Source organism: Camellia sinensis, chromosome 11, assembly GCF_055761805.1.
Source record: "Camellia sinensis isolate YWXY chromosome 11, ASM5576180v1, whole genome shotgun sequence".
Taxonomy (NCBI): Eukaryota; Viridiplantae; Streptophyta; class Magnoliopsida; order Ericales; family Theaceae; genus Camellia; species Camellia sinensis.
Window position 1 is genome coordinate 172,368,151 of NC_138971.1, and position 20,088 is coordinate 172,388,238.

The following is a 20,088-nucleotide window of genomic DNA, read 5'->3' on the forward strand; positions in this document are numbered from 1 at the left end:
TTTCACATTGCACTTGTGAAATCAGATTCAAAACCATGGGAGTCTAAACTGTAGGGCTAGTCATATCCGAAAGGAGCATGAAAAACAAGCTATAATTTTTGGCGACTCCGCTGGGGACTTAGAGAACTTGACTTGAAACTCATGATGTGATATTTTATCTACGCTTATATGTTCTTTGCATTGCTTTTGTATGGTTAATTTAAGTCACTGTGTTTTTTATCTGCTATTCCTAGATGGTGTGCCGGAGGCTTACCCAAAAGGCTTGCCAAAAGGCTGACCGGTCATGGGCTCTGCCATTTTGGAAACACAATCCTTGGATCTAAATTACCACTGCACCGCTTGATCCTCATTTCACTTATTGGTGTTAGGTGTGAGAGGTATATTAGGTAATCTTGCTGAGGTACCCTTTCGACCATTTGACTTAGTTGCATATAGTGAAGCCATAGTGACTATTCCAACTTAAGGACGGGATGCCATCCGTTTGCAGGATGTTGTGAAACTTATTGTTTGAAATAGTATAGCCTAGATCATGTCAAAAATCTAGAACAAGGTAACCCTAGCCCCTCATAAGGGTGTTTTGGTTCTTTTACTTGGTATGTGCTTTTACAGTGAGACTGTACAGGATGGTTCATATCAGTATGAGTTTGAGAACAGAGTTTAGTGGGGATTACAGTTCAGCTGTGTGTTATGACTGTTGTGAATTGGAGTCGAAGTGCTGTCCGATTTTGATTAAGTTTTTCTTTCTTTTTGCTAGGTAGTTGACCATCATAGCTTCAGAAAGACCCGATATTCCCCAAGTTGTATGGACTCACTTTGGTAAGCTTTGCAAAGTTCAAGACCTTGTTAGTGGCTAGTCTGTGTTAATCTCACTTTCGTTAGTTACTCAACGAAAAAGGAATAGACAGTCAGCAACACCAGTACAAAGCACTCTATAAACACCTATCCGTTCTCACTCAATCAAGTCACCATCATCTAGTTCACCTAGACCGGCAATGGCACAGAATACAGCACAAAACGCGAAGGAATTCACTGCCATGATGATGGTTTTCCAGAGAACCATGGATACTGTAAACTAAAGGATGGATGCACAACATGAAATTATCACCGATCTACGACGTATATCTGTGGCATCTGCATCAACTGTGCATCCAATCTCGACTGCTCAGCCAAACCCGCATCTACCCTCATAAGTAGAAAATCCCCAAATCCCAGATCTTCAGAAAATGTTTCCCCTGGCTCTGGCTTATAGGCCTCCGACTCAACCCCCCGCAAGAATCTTTCCTTTTGATATTAATGAAATTAATCCGGTCTTGTTAAGATTGCTAGACTGGAGAAAGCATTGAAAAAAATCCCAGGGTTTCAATTCCATTCCGGATATTGAAGATGAGTAGACTGAGGCTTCGGTCAGATTACCAGAGAAATTTAAGATGCCCCACATCGACAGATTCGATGGAAGTGGGGATCCGATTGTGCATGTCCGGTTGTTTTCAGACGTGTTAAGGCCAATGGGCTTATCTAGGGCTCATAAACTATCACTGTTTAGGAGAACCTTGTCTGATGTGGCGGCCATTTGGTACGCTAAATTGAAAGACTCAACAAAGCGGAATTGGGAGGAGTTATCCGAGGCATTTGTCAACCAGTATTCATATAACACCTAGATAGAGGTAACCATCAGTGAGCTGGAGGTTACTACCCAGAACCCCAAAGAATCATTCATTGATTTTGTCGCCTGGTGGAGAGCTAAGGCAGCTCGAATGACACATAGACTTGCTGAAAGAGAACAAGTCCGACTGGTGGTCCAGAATCTTGAACCAGATATGTTGCAGAGGATGATAGTGGCACCATAATCCACCTTTGCTTCCTTATACGAGCTGGGGGTCCAGATTGAGAGTGCATTAAAAAATGGCATTATCTATAGAACAAGCGAACCCACAAGGAGGCCATTCTCTCGGAATACCAATGCTAGCAATAGCACTATTCCACGGCCTGTGGATGTCAGTACTGTTGTTTCAACGGCCAAAATGGCCGATCCCTTTGCTACTGCTACAACCTCATAACCTTCACAAAACACCGGCCCACCCCGAAATCGAAGAGTTTTAACTCCACTCCATATGAGCCCAACCTGCACCTTCAAACTATTAATAGAAAAAGGGCATCTCAAGCTTCTTGATCCTCGTCCACTTCCGGACCCATTGCCACCCAAACATGACCTGACCCAGTATTACATCTTCCACCAACAACATGGCCGCCCCACAGACCTGTGCTACCGTTTACGTCATGAGATCTAGGATCTCATCGACAACAAATTCATAGCCTCACCCGTTAAACCAAACGTAACAACCAACCCACTTCTTGCACATAACTAAACATTAACCACATCCATACACTACCACCCCCACCTTCAACCCTAGCACATACATTATCTCATCCCACCTATTAAAACCAGAGGTGGTTATTCTAGAAGGCACATACATGTGCATGATAGATCTAACACCACAAACCCAATCCAGGCCCGTGGCAGTAGAAATGGAAAAAGAGGAGAATGCACTGAAGACAAGGTCATCTGATATCTGTGTCATAGAGAAGAGAGTCTCACTCGCAGAGGAGTACGATCCTAGTTTATACATTGTGGCCATCGATTAGCCAAAGCTAGTAGTCATCTTGCCAGAATTTCTCAGTATTAATGCTATTGGGGAGAACCAATTAGGGTAGAATCAGAATGATTGGCCTGAACAAGGCCTAAATGACTTGGCTGACTTAGAAGAGGATTTGGCTGATCTAGAGGAGGATCTAGAAGATTTGTACTTCTTCGAAGAGGAGGATACAATCAGTGTTCAGATGGGATGGTGGGATTCGAGTCAGCCAGAAACAAGCAATGGATGGTTAAGTGAGGAAGAGTCAAATGTGAAAGAATAGATAGGAGAGACTAGAAAGAAAGGGGAAATTGGTGCTAGTGGCAAGGCTAAGGCTGCACCTCTAACTAAGAAAAAACAAGCACTGGAACAATTTCAAAAAGAGAGAACAGAAGAGATCCAGACAAAGATAGCTCTGGTAGGGAAAAGGAAAAGACAAAGAAGAACCCGAGATGATGGTAGGTGATATTAAAACTACCAAAAAGGTCAAATGGGAGCTAAGTGACCGGAAAAGGATGCTAAGAAAGCTTCGAAAATACCAGGATGCAGAAACTAAGATTGTGGTAGAGGAAGAATGGTATGATGATAGGGCGTGTGATGTTAACATGCTCCAGATAGAACATGGTGCCAGCCCGGCTATGACTACAAGAGAGTGGTGGGAAGACAGCGACCTAAGTTATGTGTACACTGACGAAGGGTGGAAAGTACAGACGAGATCAATCATATGACTCGGAGTGGTCAGTACTTCAAACTCGCGACATTAGATCAGCTAGAGACCTCTGGAAAGGAGGCTGAAAGAGCAAAAGAGAAGGATGTTGAAGAAAACCTGGTCTTGAAACGGCTTAAGAAGATTCAGGCTAGCATATCGATCTGGGGGCTGATAATGGCATCCCAGGAGCATAGGAAAGCATTGTTAGAGGCAATGAACCAGATCTAACTGCCTATCGATACCATTGTTGACCAATTGGTATCGTTGGTTACATCCGGGGACGTTATGCCGGTGATATCTTTTACAGATAAGGAGTTACCACCTGAGGGTGCCAACCATAACCAACCCTTATATGTAACCCTGGAAAGTAAAAAAAAGTGGATTCTGGTGGTGTTAGTAGATACCGGATCGGCGATCAATGTATGTCCAGTGAAGACTACCTATGCCATCTATTTGAGGCCGGTTGACTTTAAACCTATGACTCAGGCCGTCCAGGCTTATGACAATACAAGCCGGGATGTTATGGAAATGTTCAAGAGCCATATCTTAATCGGCTCGTCCGAACATGAAGTGGAATTCCATGTCATGGATGTTCTGGCCACTTTTAATCTACTACTGGGAAGGCCCTAGCTACATCAGATGAGGGTTGTATCATCAACAGTCCATCAATTTGAGCAAGGCGTCATCAACAATTCTAGATTGGATAGTGAGTTCAAATCTGATTCCACTTAGTTTGCAAAGTTGGAGTCAGATTCGAGTTCCTTTGAGTCTGGTACTTCTGGGAGTGGTAACCCGGATACCAAAGTCCTGTCCAAGTCATCTTTTAGCTTTTCTTTTGAGTCTACAGTTACTAAAGATCCAGACTTTTTGAATGGGAATGTTATAAACTTTGCCTACTTCTTGGTGCCTTTAGTTTGTTGTACTGATCTTAATTTTCAAAATTTTAACATAAACGAAGAGGAAGAAATTCCTCGGGTTTTGAAAATTTTGGTTGATCATGAGGAGGAGAGGCGTGTTAAGCCCTCTATAGATGAAATCGTATCAATTAACGTGGACACTCAGAAAGATTCTCGCTTGGGCCAGATCGGGTCCACATTGTCTTCGGAGGAACGCGAGCGTTAATCGCTTTATTAAAAAATTTCAAAGATGTTTTCGTGTGGTCCTATGAAGACATACTTGGAATCAATCTTGAGATTGTATAGCACCAGATCCCTCTTGACCTTGAGGCCCAACCAGTTAAGCAAAAGTTGCGCAGAGTTCGCCCAGATTAGGCTTTGAAGATCAAGAAAGAAGTTACCAAACAGATCAAGGCAGAGTTCTTGCTTGTATCTGAGTATCCAACATAGGTGACCAATATTGTTCCAGTCCCAAAGAAGGATGACAGAATCAGGGTCTGTGTTGACTTCAGGGATTTGAATAAGGCTAGTCCAAAGGATGATTTTCCACTGCCGCATATTGACGAGTTGGTAGACTTCACCACAGGCCATGCATTGCTCTTGTTCATGGATGGGTTTCCTGGGTATAACTAGATTCTGATGGCTTCTGAAGATAGGGAGAGACCTTTTTCACTACTCCGTGGGGCACTTACTGCTATCGAGTCATGCCATTTGGGTTAAAGAATGCTGGGGCCACTTATCAAAGGGCTGCAACCACCATTTTGCACGACATGATCCACAAAGAGGTTGAGGTGCATGTGGATGATATGGTTGTCAAGTCCAAAGATCGAGAGGGCCACTACACTGCACTGGAGAAATTCTTTCAACGGATCAGAGAGTATAGATTGAGGTTGAAACCGTAAAAATTCACCTTCGGGGTAACAACAGGAAAAATGTTGGGATTTCTGATCACACAGAGAGGAATTGAGGTAAATCCTTCCAAAATCAAGGCCATCTTAGAAATGCCACCACCAAGGACTAAAAAAAAGGTGCGCAGGTTTCTGGGTAAAGTGCAATTCATAAGATGGTTTATTTCAAAACTAACCTTGACTTGTGAACCAGTATTTGGTCTCTTGAAGAAAGGAAAGAAATTCCAATGGAATGATCGCTGTCAGTTCACTTTTGAACATGTTAAGCAGTACCTATAGAATCCGCCTGTGTTATCACCACCAGAACTAGGAAAGCCGTTGATTATGTACCTGTCAGTGACAAACTCAACCATGGGGTGTATGTTAGCTTAGGAGTCGGAGGCCAAGGTGGAGAAAGCCGTTTACTACTTGGGCAAGCAAATGTTGGACTACGAGATTCGTTACACTTCCATCGAGATAGCTTACCTAGCCTTGGTATGGGCTACCCGGAAGTTGAGGCACTACCTGGTAGCTTACTCGGTAATTCTGGTTTTGAGATTAGATCCCATCAAATATCTCTTTGAGAAACCAGCATTTACGGGTAGGCTAGCTCGTTGGTTACTTCTTCTCTCCTAATTGATCTCAAATATGTTACACATAAGTCGGTTAAAGGAAAAGCTGTAACGAAATTCCTGGCAGATCACCCAGTAGAGGGGGATGAAGCGGTGGAGTACTTTTTTTCCAGATGAAGATATTCTGCAAATAGAGGAGCAAACGTGGATAATGTACTTCGATGGAGCAGCCAATCAATATGGTTATGGGATCAGTGTGTTGTTGATAGCACTCGATGAATCCCATATACCCTTAGCCTTCAAACTCCGGTTCAAAGTATCCAACAATGAAGCAGAGTATGAAGCGTGTATTGCTAGTTTAGAAGCCGCCCTGGAACTAGGGGTAAAATGGTTGGACGTCATCGGGGATTCAAACTTGGTTGTCTTAAGCCAACGGGGATTGGTGGGTTAAAAAGAAGAAAATGAAGGTTTACCATCAGGCCTTGGATATGCTAATTCCACGGTTTGAGAAGCTAATGTTTACCTATTTGCTAAGGGAGAACAACCGGTTTGTTAACGCATTAGTAACTCTATCTTTTATGGTAGACATTCCATTGGGAGTCAAGACGCGTCCGATCATTATTGAACAGAAGTACACGCTAGCCTATGAAACCATTACCGCGATAGATGAGGCTTTAGACAAGAACCCCTGGTACTGCGATTTTGGAATTTCCTAGAAAATGAGGCGAATCCACTAGGAGCAACTGCCAAGGACAAAAGGAGAATATGGCGTTTGGCAGTCCAATTTATCATCTGTAAGGGCAAGTTGTACGAAAGAGGCCTTTTGGGAATGCATAAACTGTGTGTTGAGGAAGAGGAATCAAAGCGCCTTATGGAGGCCATTCATGAAGGAGAGTGCGGAGCTCACATGAACGGTGTGATGCTTGCCCAAAAAATCCTTAGACAAGGCTACTACTGGTCAACCATGGAAGAGGATTGTATTGGTTTTGTTCGGCGCTGCCACAAATGCCAGATTTATGCCAATCACATGAACATTCCGCCGTCGAAGCTCTACAACATGACTTCACCATGGTCATTCTCTATTTGGGGGATAGATGTTATCGGCGCAGTTATGCCAAAGGGGTCAAACGGACATGAATTCATCTTGGTAGTAATTGACTATTTCACCAAATAGGTGGAGGCCCAGTCCTACTCTGTGTTAAAGGCATCGCATGTGGCTAAGTTCATAAAGAACAACATTATCTGCCCGTATGGAGTCCCGAACGAGATCATTTCAGATAATGGCTCACACTTCAAGAAAGAGGTGCTGGAGCTGCTTGAGAAATACAACGTGGCTTTTCATAAGTCATCAACATACAAACCGCAAACCAATGTAGCTGTTGACGCTGCGAACAAAACTATCAATAGGATTCTGTAGAAGATGGTGGAGACTTATAGGGACTAGCCAGATAAATTGCCGGTTGCACTTTTGTGATAACCCTGGTCCGTGTTATGCTAATTAATCTTGATTATGATTGTGATTATATGTTTGATATGATTTTGAGTGCCATTTATATGAATATATGTGGTTTTGAATTTTTATCTGTTCACCGTAGGAAAATCTGTTTGATTATCTGCTTTAGAATTTAAATTGAAGGCCTTATCGGCCACAGAAACCGAAATTGATTACGTCATTGTGATTAGCGTAATTTTTATAGCCTACAGTGAAATTTAATTAGAAATTGGTTTGGATCAAAATAATTTGATTAAATTGATTGAATTGGGTACAATTAATTAGCCTAATCAAGTCTAATTAGATGAGCCTATAAATAGGCCCTTATACACATAAGTCCCTCATTTTTGTGAACTCAAAATCTGAATTTGCTCTCTAGAGAGAGTGTGTGTCAATTCTAGAGAGAGAAAGAGGGAGAATTGTGCATTTTGACTCAAAGATTGTGGATTGGGAAGCTACACTCAAGAATTAACAAGAATTTGTGATGATTGAAGCTCCTAGGTGAGTAACCAACCCTTAATTCATGGGTTTGAGTTTGTAACCATATGATTTCAAAAAGAATAGGTGACCAAGAACAAGAATTGTGTTATAATTGATGAATTTGAAGTTAATATGCACATGCATGTATAGAATTACCATGATTTTGCATAATCAAGCATGTATCAAGTTGAACATGGGAATATGAGTATTAAAGCATACATGCAAGCATAGTTTTGTTGATTTTCATGGTTATGCGCATCATTGGTGCTATTTGAAATGGAATTGGGGTCAAAGACTAACATGCATGTTGAATTGGTAGAGATATGAGTTTTGGATGAAGTTTGAATGCATGGGTTTGAGCATACAAAAGAAATAAGGATTTATTTGAGAATTAGATTGTGATTTTGAACAATTTGGTCCCATACACTTATATTCTCATGTGGTATAGTGTATTTGCATGTTTTGAATCAAAATCATGAGTTTTGGACCTTTGAAGGTCGAGTTTGAGCTTGAAGAACAGTTCTGGAAAACCCAGAATTCATGAAGTCCGCTCAAGCGGGGGAACCGCCGCTCGAGCGTGAAATGTGAGCTCCTAGAACTTTTACAAACTTTGGTGTCCGCTCGAGCGGGGAGCCATGTAGTGTGACATTCAGCTCGAGCGTCCGAATTCACGCTCTAACATATAAATGAGGTAACCAGTATTTTTGCAGACCATCAGGGTCCGCTCGAGCGGCGGAACCCACGCTCGAGCGGGACCCCTGTTTCAGAAAATTTGTAAAGGTGTTCTGTGTTTCATTTTCCGTTCTCTTTCGTTTCTAAGCACTCTTAGGCATGCATTGAGCATTGTGAATGAGTTAAAATGATAAGAAAGGAGCCTAAGAGGAATGTATGAATTAAGAACGGATTGAATCGTTTGTGACCTATATGTGTTATGTAATGTGTAGGGTCGAGCTCGAGGGCAATCCACCGGCAGAACACTGTGAGTAATATCTTGGTAAGGATATTTTCAAGTATGTTACTTTCCGAATGCTACTTCTATATAAGCTTCATGGATTTGTTGATTTGAAATATGAATGAGTATTCTATATGTCTAATTTGTATAAGGCCGTTTGCCGTTTGCCATTTGCCGTTGATATGTTTGATATGTTTGAATTGGGCCTAAGGCCGTTTGCCGTTTGCCGGTTGCCATTTTCCGTTTGCTATTGATATGTTTGATATATCTGAATTGGGCCTAAGGCCATCGGACATGAATAATTGGGCCAAAGGCCGTCGGACATGAACGATTGGGCCAAAGGCCATCGGACATGAATGATTGGGCCAAAGGCCGTCGGATATGAACGATTGGGCCAAAGGCCATTAGACATGAATGCAAAGATGGGCCAAAGGCCGTTTGAATATGTCATTGGATATGTTTGAATACCGTGATGGGCCAAAAGGCCGTTTAAATGAAAGGGATCAAGATCATGAATATGAAATACTTATGGATATGAATATAAAGAGAATGGGTCCGAGGTTGTTTGATACGCTTGATATGTTTGGATTGGGCCCGAGGCCGTTTGATGTGTTCGAATTGGACCAAAGGTCGTTTTGAATAAAGAGTTGGTTGTACCAAAGGTCGTTTCATATAGATGGACCTGAGGTCGTATTGTTTTATATATGAATTGGACCTGAGGTCGTTTTGTATATGGACATGATGTGTTAGACCTAAGGTCGCTTTGCTTTGTTGAGATTTGTAAATCTGGTGTGAATGAGAATAGTGGTTCGAATATGTACATTATAATTATGATTCATTTTATGAACGAATCTCATTCATTAACCTCTTTATTTTGATATTATTCACTGGGTGTTAGCTCACTCTCATTTATATGTATGTAGGTGGGCAAAGGGACGTTCAGCCCCAGCCTTAGTGGAATTTAAGAAAGGAACCCGAGTTTTGTGAAGTCAGCCCAGGTGCCTCACGCAAGAGGCTTTTTTATGATCTTTTGTACTTCTTTTGCTACTTCTATTGGTCATGATAGACCATTTATGTGTATAAGCTTTTGGCATGGCTGACTATGTGATTGGATGATCCTGGGTATACAAGATGTTAACTACTAATATGTGGTGTGAGTTATTATAAAGTATATGTGAAATGTTTTGACATGCCATGTAAGCATAGCTCATTGGACAAAATTTTTAAGTTTGCTTCCGTTTTGGCCCCTTAACTCTGATGGAATATCTTTTGTTTTGGTTTGAGGCCGTAGGTAATCCCTTGATTACTGGCCAGTTATGACCTTAATCCATAGGGGCGGGTCCGGGTCATGACAACTTTGGGGCTATGGAACTTTGATTCGGACATCTATAGGGGCAGCCCCTTATTCTCTTGTCTGTGGGAAGGAGGTTGTTCTGCCAATCAAAATTGAAGTGCCGTCACTACAGGTTATGGCCGGTGTCAGATAACAGAGACAGATTGGCAGCAGAGTAGGTTCGAGGAGTTAATGTTGTTTGATGAGAGAAGGTTGAAGGCTTGTATCACGTTCAGGGTTACCAATGCCAACTTGTTAGGGCTTTAAACAAAAAAGTTAAGTCTAGAAACCTCAAAGAAGGGGACATCGTACTGAAGGACAACCGAGCCCCCATCGATGAGCCAAGGGGCAAGTTCTGACCCAACTGGACTGGTCCTTACATCATCAAATCAATCTGGTCAGGAGGGGCGGTTATTCTCATGGACTTAGATGGCTTAGAGTTTTCACAGTCGATTAATATTGACAAGTTGAAGAAATATTACCCTTGAGAGGCTCGCTAGGCCAAAAACCTGAAAGAGCGACCTACGCAAAAGTTAGAGCATAAAAAAAATTAGAAATAAAGAAAAATAAAGCTCGCAAGGTTGAAAACCCTAAAGGACGACTTTGGCAAAACTGAGAATGCAAAAGGGGAGAGTTAATACTCGAGTGAACTAGAACTGAACTACGTAAGGCCTGATTCCTATCTTTGGGATACGTAGGCAACTTTATCCTAATGTTTGGCCATAACTATCTCCAATTCAACTGTCCTGTCTATTTTCTTGATCATGTCATCTTTGTTCGTCATTTATTAGTTCGGTTGTGATCTTCATTTTGGGAAGAAAAGTTGGTTACAATACAGAGCAGTAGTGATATGCAATCAGGGACAGTTATGAACTTTTGATTCGAGATTGTACATCTTGAGAATCGATTTTGTGCATGTTAGATGGTGATCATTTTCAAAAATTGTTTTGAAAAGTTTTAATAAAAGTTGATTTTGTTCAAAATTTTTGCTCGTTTACAACTTGGACCATTTTTGGGACTGAAAGGAAAAATTTTCAGTACTCGCAATTTTAATTTTATTGATTTCAGCACAAGTACATTCTCCCTCTTTGATTTAGATCAAAGTTGCTTTTACATTGTAAAACTTGAAAAGAAAAGATCAAAGCAATAAAACTAGGGGCACGTCTAAGTTAGGTGGCTCTATGTCTTTTGCTTGCACTCGCGGAAGTTTCCGCAGCTAAAGATGGCCCAACTTGTTCGTCGTCTTCAAGCCAAGCTAAACATTCATCAGAAAGGGTGTAACTGAAACTAATGGCAGGGGCCTGAATGTCTCTCGTCCTCTAGGCCGCGAGATACTAAGCTGGTGCGAGGCATGAACCAAAAATGATCTGTGCATTCCACTCCCTCATCTGGACGTGTCTGATCATGCCCGAATTGGTGTCTGAACTGGAAGGGGAAATAGAATACGCAATGTGTGAGGCCAATTAACTCTACACCTGACTGTCGGGACATGCTATAGCTCCTTTTAGCCAAATTAAGCCAGAGGCAACGCCAAGTTATGTCAGCTACAGATCTGCTGCACATCCAGTCACACCACAACCCTTTTGAAGGGAATCTACTAGCCGTTGGTGAAAGAAGTAAGCTCTGGCCGAGTATTTGGGGCAAGGGCCCACTACTTGCAGTTTATCCATAAGCCATACCTGGGGAGGGATAAAAAAATAAGAAAGATTAAAGAATAGAGAGGTGTACGATGAGAGAAAAGTAAGGAAGAGGTTATGAGAGAAAAATAAAGATTGAGTGTCGAATGATGTTAGAATTATAAATTAGCAGTGTGGGAAATAATACCTAGAGAAGTAGCGGACTCCCTGCCAACTGGGTAGTCTCTCCCTGACGGAAAGAATCTAAACCCATCAAGATTTTGGCTAGAGCGAAACCCATGCAACTCTTACCATCTTTCAGACATTGGGCCACTTTGATTAATCAGATGCTAGCTCCGCCGAAACTAGGGGCAAGGAGGAATTGTGTAAGAAAACATAAACAAAGAGCATGTTGCTGGTGACCTTGCCACAAAAGGTCACTCTTGTCTCCAATAGTGGAAAATCGATGAACTAAACCAGGGATGTCTAGCTCCCCATCATGTGCCAAAGACCGAGCCTCGTGTAATGTTAGCCCACACATCCGTCACAAAGCTTGGGCATGGCCAAAATAGGGCTACAACATGATTTCTTCATTGCACGAGACTCCATCAAAGCTCGAAATTCCTCGAGTGTCGGACACACCTCTTGTGATCCGAAATAAAATACATGAATGATCGGGTTCCAATATCGAACACTGACATGGAGGAATGGAAAGCAAAGAGAAGTGCGACTCAGAGGAAAAAAGGGCGTTTAGGCCAAAATCGCGAAATTTCACCTTTTTCGAGCCGTCCAAAGTGGCTATCTAGTCTCGGAGCCTATTGTTGCAGAGTGTCTCTATCTTGAGAGCAAAATACCAAAGACTTCCTATTCTGCCAGAAAAACAGCATAGGGGCACCATTTATAGAGGTTGAGAAGGAGTAGTGCATGACAGCTAGGCAGCACGGACCGACCTCATACTTAGGCTTGACTGTGCCTCAATGAAGCCTTGGCCGTGACTATTTGGGACCAGTTGGGTCTAAATGGTGGCTCAGATTAGTGCAATTTCAGAAAAGGCTTGCCTTTGTCCTGGTATACCGCGGTTGTGTTTTGAGTCCTGTTTTGTTTGTACCAAATGTTTTTTTACTATTTTTGAGTTGTTTTCATTTTGTTTTCCTGTTATTGAGTTGTATTTTACATTTTGTCCGGTTGTGGGTTGCTATCCAACTCAAGAATGAGTGCAAGAGCAGATATTCATTGTTTTAAGTCTTATGAGAAGTTACCATACAAAGGTTACGCTATTCATCACATGCCATTCATCACATATTGTGCAAGGAGATCAATTAAAAACTTGTCTTTTATAAACTAGCGGGTCCAAGCCCCATCATTGTTTTACAAAGCAGCAAAACAAAAGAAAATCCTACAAAAACAAATGGGTCTATTTGAAGTTAGTCTTTAACTACAAAGCAAAAAAAAAAAAAAAATCATCATCATCATCAGCAACCCATCATTGCTCTCTTTCTCTTCAATTACGGAGAAGATGCATCGCTGTCATCACTAGGGCTACTAGATTGCATGTCAATCGCCTCCCCCTCCTCCTCAGAAGTTGTGTACTCCTTGAAGGACTCCTTGGGAGATGAGCGTTGCTTCACTCTGCCTCTTCCCTGGTTAGCTCCTCCTCTGTCCCTCACTTGGCCTCGTCTCCGCCTCGTAGCTAGAGGAGGTCCTACAAGTGTAACTAGAGCTGGCTCAAGTTGAAAAGAGAGAGAGAGAGTACAGATATCAGAAAAAATCAACAGAGTTATGAGCAAGACTGTCATGACTGTAAACTAGGGGCAAAAGCATACCTCAATCCCATGAGTGGCCAGAGCAGTCTGCCTCCTCCACACCATCAGAAGCAGGCGATCGTCAACATATGCCTTGGGTACCTGCAAAAGGAAGAGCATTTGAGAACAGTGAACAGAAATAACAAGGTACAGTGGACAAAAATAACAGAGGGCAGTGAAAACATAAAGTAACACAATGGGCAGAAACAGAAAGAAGTGTGTACCTACTCTACACCAGGAGCAAGCACCAATCTGCGATCCCTCTCCTCAATGTGTTCAAGGGGGATCTGCTCAACCATCCCGTCTAGTCGCATGTATACGACCTCAGTCGGAATCACAAGAAACCCAGGAGCGGGAGCTGCGACGGGAGCATCTCTAGCAGTAGTAGCAACCTCTGGAATAGCATGGGCCATGCCATGGGTAAGAGGCGTCATCACCCGAGTTTGCAAGAAAGTGGTAAAGTCGCGGGGCTTATGATGTCGGTCACCATCCTCTCCCAACATCAGGAAGTCGATCTAAGGACCATCATGAAGATCGTCCACTACCCTCATGCTGAGAGGAGGAGGATATGGAATGTCTAGATCCGCTACCCCACGTGTCTGGTGAATGAACCTCTCCCCTAGGTAATTAGCTTGGCCAAAGGGACCCTCAACTAGAATCTGCATGGTAGAGGCGTGCTATATAGCAACGTAGGTCGCCCTCGCTGCCTGAGGGATACCCGCCCAGGGGTGCTAGTCAACCTGTGGAAGCAGATTCCAGATGTCAAGGATCTAAGTAGTATGGAAACACAGCATGGAAACAATGGTATAAGAAGCAATAGTATGAGAATAACAATACAGTATGGAAATAGTACATTATGAGAATAACAGCAATATGGAAACAGTAGTATGGAAATGTAAAGACTAGTATTTTGTTGCCTGATCTGCGGTGATAGTGTCAAAGAAATGGCAAAAGTAAAGGAAGTCTCGGTCTACGGGGCGGCGTCGCTCGAATCGGGAGTTGTAGTACTGGTAGTGGGGTACTGACAACTCAATCGGCCTTACCGGGACCGGAGCTAGAGAGGTGAAATATGTGTAAACCCATAGCTGCAAGCAGAAAAAGATAGATGAAGTAAATGAGTAGATAAATAGGAAATGCAAAGGAAAGATGAGAAGGAAATGTAAAATTGAACAGAATGTAAAGCTGAACAGAAAAAGTAAGTGTGAGGCATACCTTCCAAACTCCCCAGTAGCCACCTAGTGAATCTACCTTACAGCGGAATGCGGAGCTCATATAGCAGTACAAGGTGGTCAGGCCAGCACCACCCTAGTCGTACTCTGTCACCTGTGGTAGGTGCACCAGTGCTCCCAGAAGATATAACTCCACGATGTTTTTCCTGTTGGCAAACAAGGTAGTACCGAGGAGATACATAAGGAAGTCGCGGGTGTACTAGGCGACCTCATCTAGAGTAGCGGGCTAAAAATGAGAGAAGTGATCAAAAAACCAACTATACCTCACCATCCTGTGACTGGTGGTGTCTGGGATCACCCCGAGAAGCTGACGCTGCGTGGCTCTCCACTATGTCATATCAGGATCACATGGGATCAGGCCGCCAACCCTGACCTGCAGGCTAGTGAGCATCGAGAAGTCATACGGGGTCAGAGTCAGCTCTCTGATCGATGAGAAGTGAAACGAGTCCATAGTGTCTCACCATCTCTCTACCAGGGCCTCGTATAGCAACGACTTAGCCTTCATCTGTATGAGCCTTGAATAGAAGGGCCCAAAGCCGGCAGCATCAACCAATGTGCGGACCTCTATGGGAAGCCTCTTATACCAACGCCGGGGGCCAGATATGGATCCATAGCTGCCAATCCTCCTAGCTATCACCTGTAAATGGGGAGTGTAGGTAGCATTAATGAGTGGTCTGCTTATGAGATTCAACATATGTACAAAACGAAGGAAAAGTTACTTACCGTGGAGGCATCGGTGGACAAGTGCTACGTGGGCTCAGGGGAGCAATGCAGGAACGTCCTCGGCCTCCATATCCGCACCTAAGACGGACCCAGTACCAATGGCAGGTTTTGGGCTAGGAACCTCGTCACTAGCTATAGAGGGAAAGTGAAGAAAATGTGAAGGGATGAGTGAAAGTGAGTAAAAACCCAAAAATCCAAACCCTAGGAGAGAGCAAGTAAATAGGTTGTGGAAAATCAAAGAGGGAAAGAAGGAAAGTGTGGGCAAATGTGAGAGGAATCAAGAGAAAAACTCAAAACTCCACCAAATCAAGTTTTGTTTGGTTCAAAATATAGAGGATTAAAGGGTTTTAAGGAAAATTTTGTGAGGATTGTTGGGTAACTCAAGGAAAGGGGAAATCTAGAGAGAGAGAGAGGTTAGAGAGAGAGGAGAGGGAGTTTCGGATGAGAGGGTGTGAGAAAATGAGGTTTGAGTTTGCTTAAAACAAACGTGGCTCTCAAAATGACTGATCTGCCCCTGTCTCGCTATCGAGGCTCGGCCGGCTGTATTGAAGCCCGGCCGTGCTTCATCGAGGTCCGACTAGTCCTTGGTGTGAGTTCAGTCAATTTTTGTTCTTTTTATTTCTTGTACTATGGAGTTTTAATCTGAAAAATATAACAAAAGCAAACAAAAAAATAGAGAAGAAAAAAAGGAAGGAGAAAGAAAAAAAAAACAATGAGAAAAAAAAACAAAGAACAAAGGAAAATATCGAAATAAAGAAGAGTGAAGAAAAATAAAATATAAAAAGGAGAAGGAAAGGAAAAGAAAGTAATTTTGTTCATTCTATTTTGTTTTATATTTATTTGATTCTTGATTTAAGTTGTTTAAACTTATTTGTTTAACTCATAGTTTTAACTCATAATGCGATTTGTTTTGTTTAAGACTTTTAATTTGTTTAAATTATTCCATTAGTTTATAAATTGTTTTTCCTGAATCATAATCTGTTCTATTATTTCGTAAACACACGATATTCTATGAATGGTTCATTCAGAGGCGTTCCAAATAAAATCATTTGTGCCATAGTAAAATCATCATCCATTTTACAATCAAATTGAAGCGTGGTGTGTCGTATTCAAAAGCCCATTTTCAACACATGGGCAAATTGGCTTTCACTTTACTACGTTGCTTTGGTTGTTTTGATTTTACGTCTCTTTGTGTAGAATTCGTGTTCACTTGTTTCTCACTTCGCTAATTCACGTTTATGCGTTGTATTGAGTTATCCTCTTGGACTATATTACATTCTCCGAGGTTTTCTGGGATTTGTTTGCTCTTTCATTGATCCAATTTCCTCCAATCGCATGAGACATGTTAGGATTGTTTATCTCGGTTAAAAATGGTAGGTGCACCTATACGTTCACACCAATCTTTCCTCCTCTCGCGTGTGATGCGTTAGGAGTGCTCGGTTAAAAAGGGCAGGTGTAGACACCCCATTTTTGACCGCCCTTAAGACTTGGGGGCCCCTGATTGCTTACTCGATGGTGAAAGTTGTGCAGTGCAAAAGGTTCGATTTCTTCGGCAAGAGGAGCTTCAAATCCCAACCTCACACCCCATTTTGGACCAAGAATTTTGAGCAAAGAGATTTTAGACCTTAAAACCCTTTCTCTCAAAATATTTTTGAAAAAAGGTTCTACAATGTTCCAAGGCTCGTATTTCATTAAATATTGCGCTTTTCGGTAAATCGAACAAGGACAAAACAGAAATAAATGAAAGAGAAGTGAACTTTTTGAAAATTTTTTTCAAAAAATCTTATTTAGAGGTTTGGAGTTGAAGAAAATTGGAGGAGAGGGAAGAAACCTAGTTGGGGAAGAAGTTGGGCATGAACCGTTAAGAGAGAGTCGAGCAGTCCTCGCTAAATCAGGCCTATCCATTTGAATACTTGGATTTCAGCTATGAGGCCAACACCATTGGAAAGAATACTTCTAAGGCTTCATTTTGCACTCAAGAATCTCCTAAAGCCAAATCCGGATGAGGGAGATATGGTTGGTTGAAGTTGGGCATGAATCCGGTTAGGACCAAGACTAAGCAGTCTTCACTAAATGAGGCATATCTCTTAGCACACTTCGAATTTTGATGTGAGGGTGATACCATTGGAAAGAAGACTTCCGAAGCTTCAATTTAGATACAATCATGACCTACAAAGGAGTCTATAAGAAGGAGATATGCCCGTTTGAAGTTGGACTTGGAGAGCAAAATTTGCTGTCGGCCACTGGTAGTGGCCAGTCGGCCATGGGTGTGGCTGGTCGGTCACAGATGTGTATGGTCGACCACTATTGGTGGCTGGTCAGCCACAGATGTGTACGGTCAGCCACTAATGTCCAAAACTCAGATTTTTTGCAGATATTTCTTCTCTAGCTGTTTTCACAATGCTCTAACTATCCTAAATCAGATATTTTCGACCAAAGCTCTTGAATTTCTATATATAGAAGGCCTTCTCTATTGTTTGCAAGGTTAGAAGATTTCGGGAGCCTCTCTCTCTAAAAAATCCTCTATCTCTAGATTTCTCTCTCTCTTGCTCTTTTGTGCATAGAAGTAGAGAAACACTTCTAGTTTGCCAAGACATCCTTAACCAAAGTTGCTTATCTTTGGGCTGAGATTCCTTGGGACCTTCTTTGAGCTTTGGAAGGTGATTTTAGGTTGATTTGGTGCCTCATTTGTGCTCAAAGTATGCTTGGCTTCAAGAGGTATAACTCTCCCATGTTGTACTTGTTTTGCACACTTGCTTCATCACCCTTTTTCCATTGTTTTTGGACTATTTTAGGGCTGTTTTGAACTACAAAAACATCTGTTTTTCAGTCTTAAAAATGGTGGTTTGAGCCTTTGTGAGTTAGGGGGTTGTCCCCCTTTTTGGCTCATTGGCTTGCTAAGCCTTTGTGCCATTTCTTACCACCTTTAAATCAAACTTTTTGGGCCTTTTAACTACTGTAATTCAGAAGTTTTTTAGTGATGAAAACATTCTTTTGAAGTCCAAAATTGGAGGGGTTAGCCTCCCTTTCTTGTGTCTTGCTTCAATACCTAGTTAGCATTACATGGTAGCATGTTTTTGTGGCTTAACCTAGCTTAATTCAAGTATGTTTTAGGCATTATTTTGGACTGATATAGCTCTGTTTTGGGCTGTTTCGGTCAAATGTGTCTTGTTTTACATAGCTGTAGTGCAAATGACTTCATTAGCTTGGCATTTTAAGCCTTCAAATATGTTTTGCTTGGAATGGATGCATGTTATAATGTCTTTTTACATGTAATTTCAGCACATGTAGCTATGTCATATGCTCATTTGTTTCACTCTTTCATTGTCTTTTAGAGTTGCTCTTGAGTCTTGTTTGTGAGTTAACATATGAACATGTTTTTCTAGCCTTTTGAATCTCAATCTCAGTAAGTTTTAGCCACTGTTTTGACATGTTTTAACTCTGTTTTGAGTTGGTTTGATCATATGAGACTTGTTTTGTATGCTTGTAGTGCAATTGTGCTTGATAACCTAGTTTGTGCTATGTGTTAGCCTTTCATTCTAGCTATTCTTGGCTTGCTTCAAGCATGTTTTAGGACTTCTTTTAGACTGTTTTGAGGACTGTTTTGAAGTGTTTGTCCCTTGTGAGCTTTGTATTGCATGCCTATAGTGTAGTGTGCTTCACTGGTTTGGTGTTTTAAGCCTTTGAACATGTTGTGCATGTGTTGCTTACATGTTGTAGTATCATTTGTCATGCCACTTCAGCATTAAAATATCTGCAACCTCCCTCATTTCTTCACTTTTCATTTGCTTTGAGGGTTGGCTAGCCTTAGGGTTGTGTTTAAGCTTGAGATTGAGACTTGTGCTTAATGGTTTTAACCTTCTTTTGGGGTTTCTACTAACCAATGGCATGATCTCTCTCATGTCTTAAGTCATCCCTTGAATGACCTCTCTCTCATTAGAGAAAACTCATCTTGGACTTCATCAATTAGATAATGGTTTGGTAATGCTAAAATGAGTAAACAAAAATCGAACAAGTAAAACATGACCAAGATAAGCATGTTGTGTTGCATTGCATATGTTTGGATCAGACGTTAATCCAAACACAAGAAATGAGGGACGTTTCATACTCAAAATGATGAAACGTGTCACGTTTCTTGGTCGCCGTCACCCTTGATCATGTATGATAGGGTGGTGGTCTTCCGAGTCTTATTTGCGCATTCATTAAGCTTGTACAAGCTTGACTCTTTGGCCGTTATGCATTGAAATGCTTGATTGGTGGCTTGAGAGCCAAGTGCCATACTCTTTTGAGCTTGAGAAATGATAAGGAGGGTGGCAGTACAGACATTCCTTGAAAAAAGCATTGTTTTGCCCCTGTTTGCTCTCCGTTGCAGCAAAAGGAAAAAATTCAGGGAAAGGGGTGGCCGACTGGCCACCAGTGGTGGCCGATAGCCACAAGTAGTGGCCGACCGGCTAGTCGCAGTGGCCGACAGCCACCTATGGTAACCGACCGGCCACCAATGAAAAATTTGTTCAAAATGTTCCTGTATTGGAGCAGAAGTGTTTTGGAAGTTGGCATAATTTTCAATGGTTCAAAAATGTGTAAACAGAGGCTGCAGTGGCACAACGGTGCATTTTTTAGTGGAGCAACCGAGCATGCATGCATCCCTCGCCCTCGAGGCCATTTAATTGCTTTAATTAGTTAGCATAGCTAATTATTCAATTCAAGTGTTGTAATTATTTAATTAGCTTAGATAGTTAATTAGTTTAATTGCTTTAATTAGCT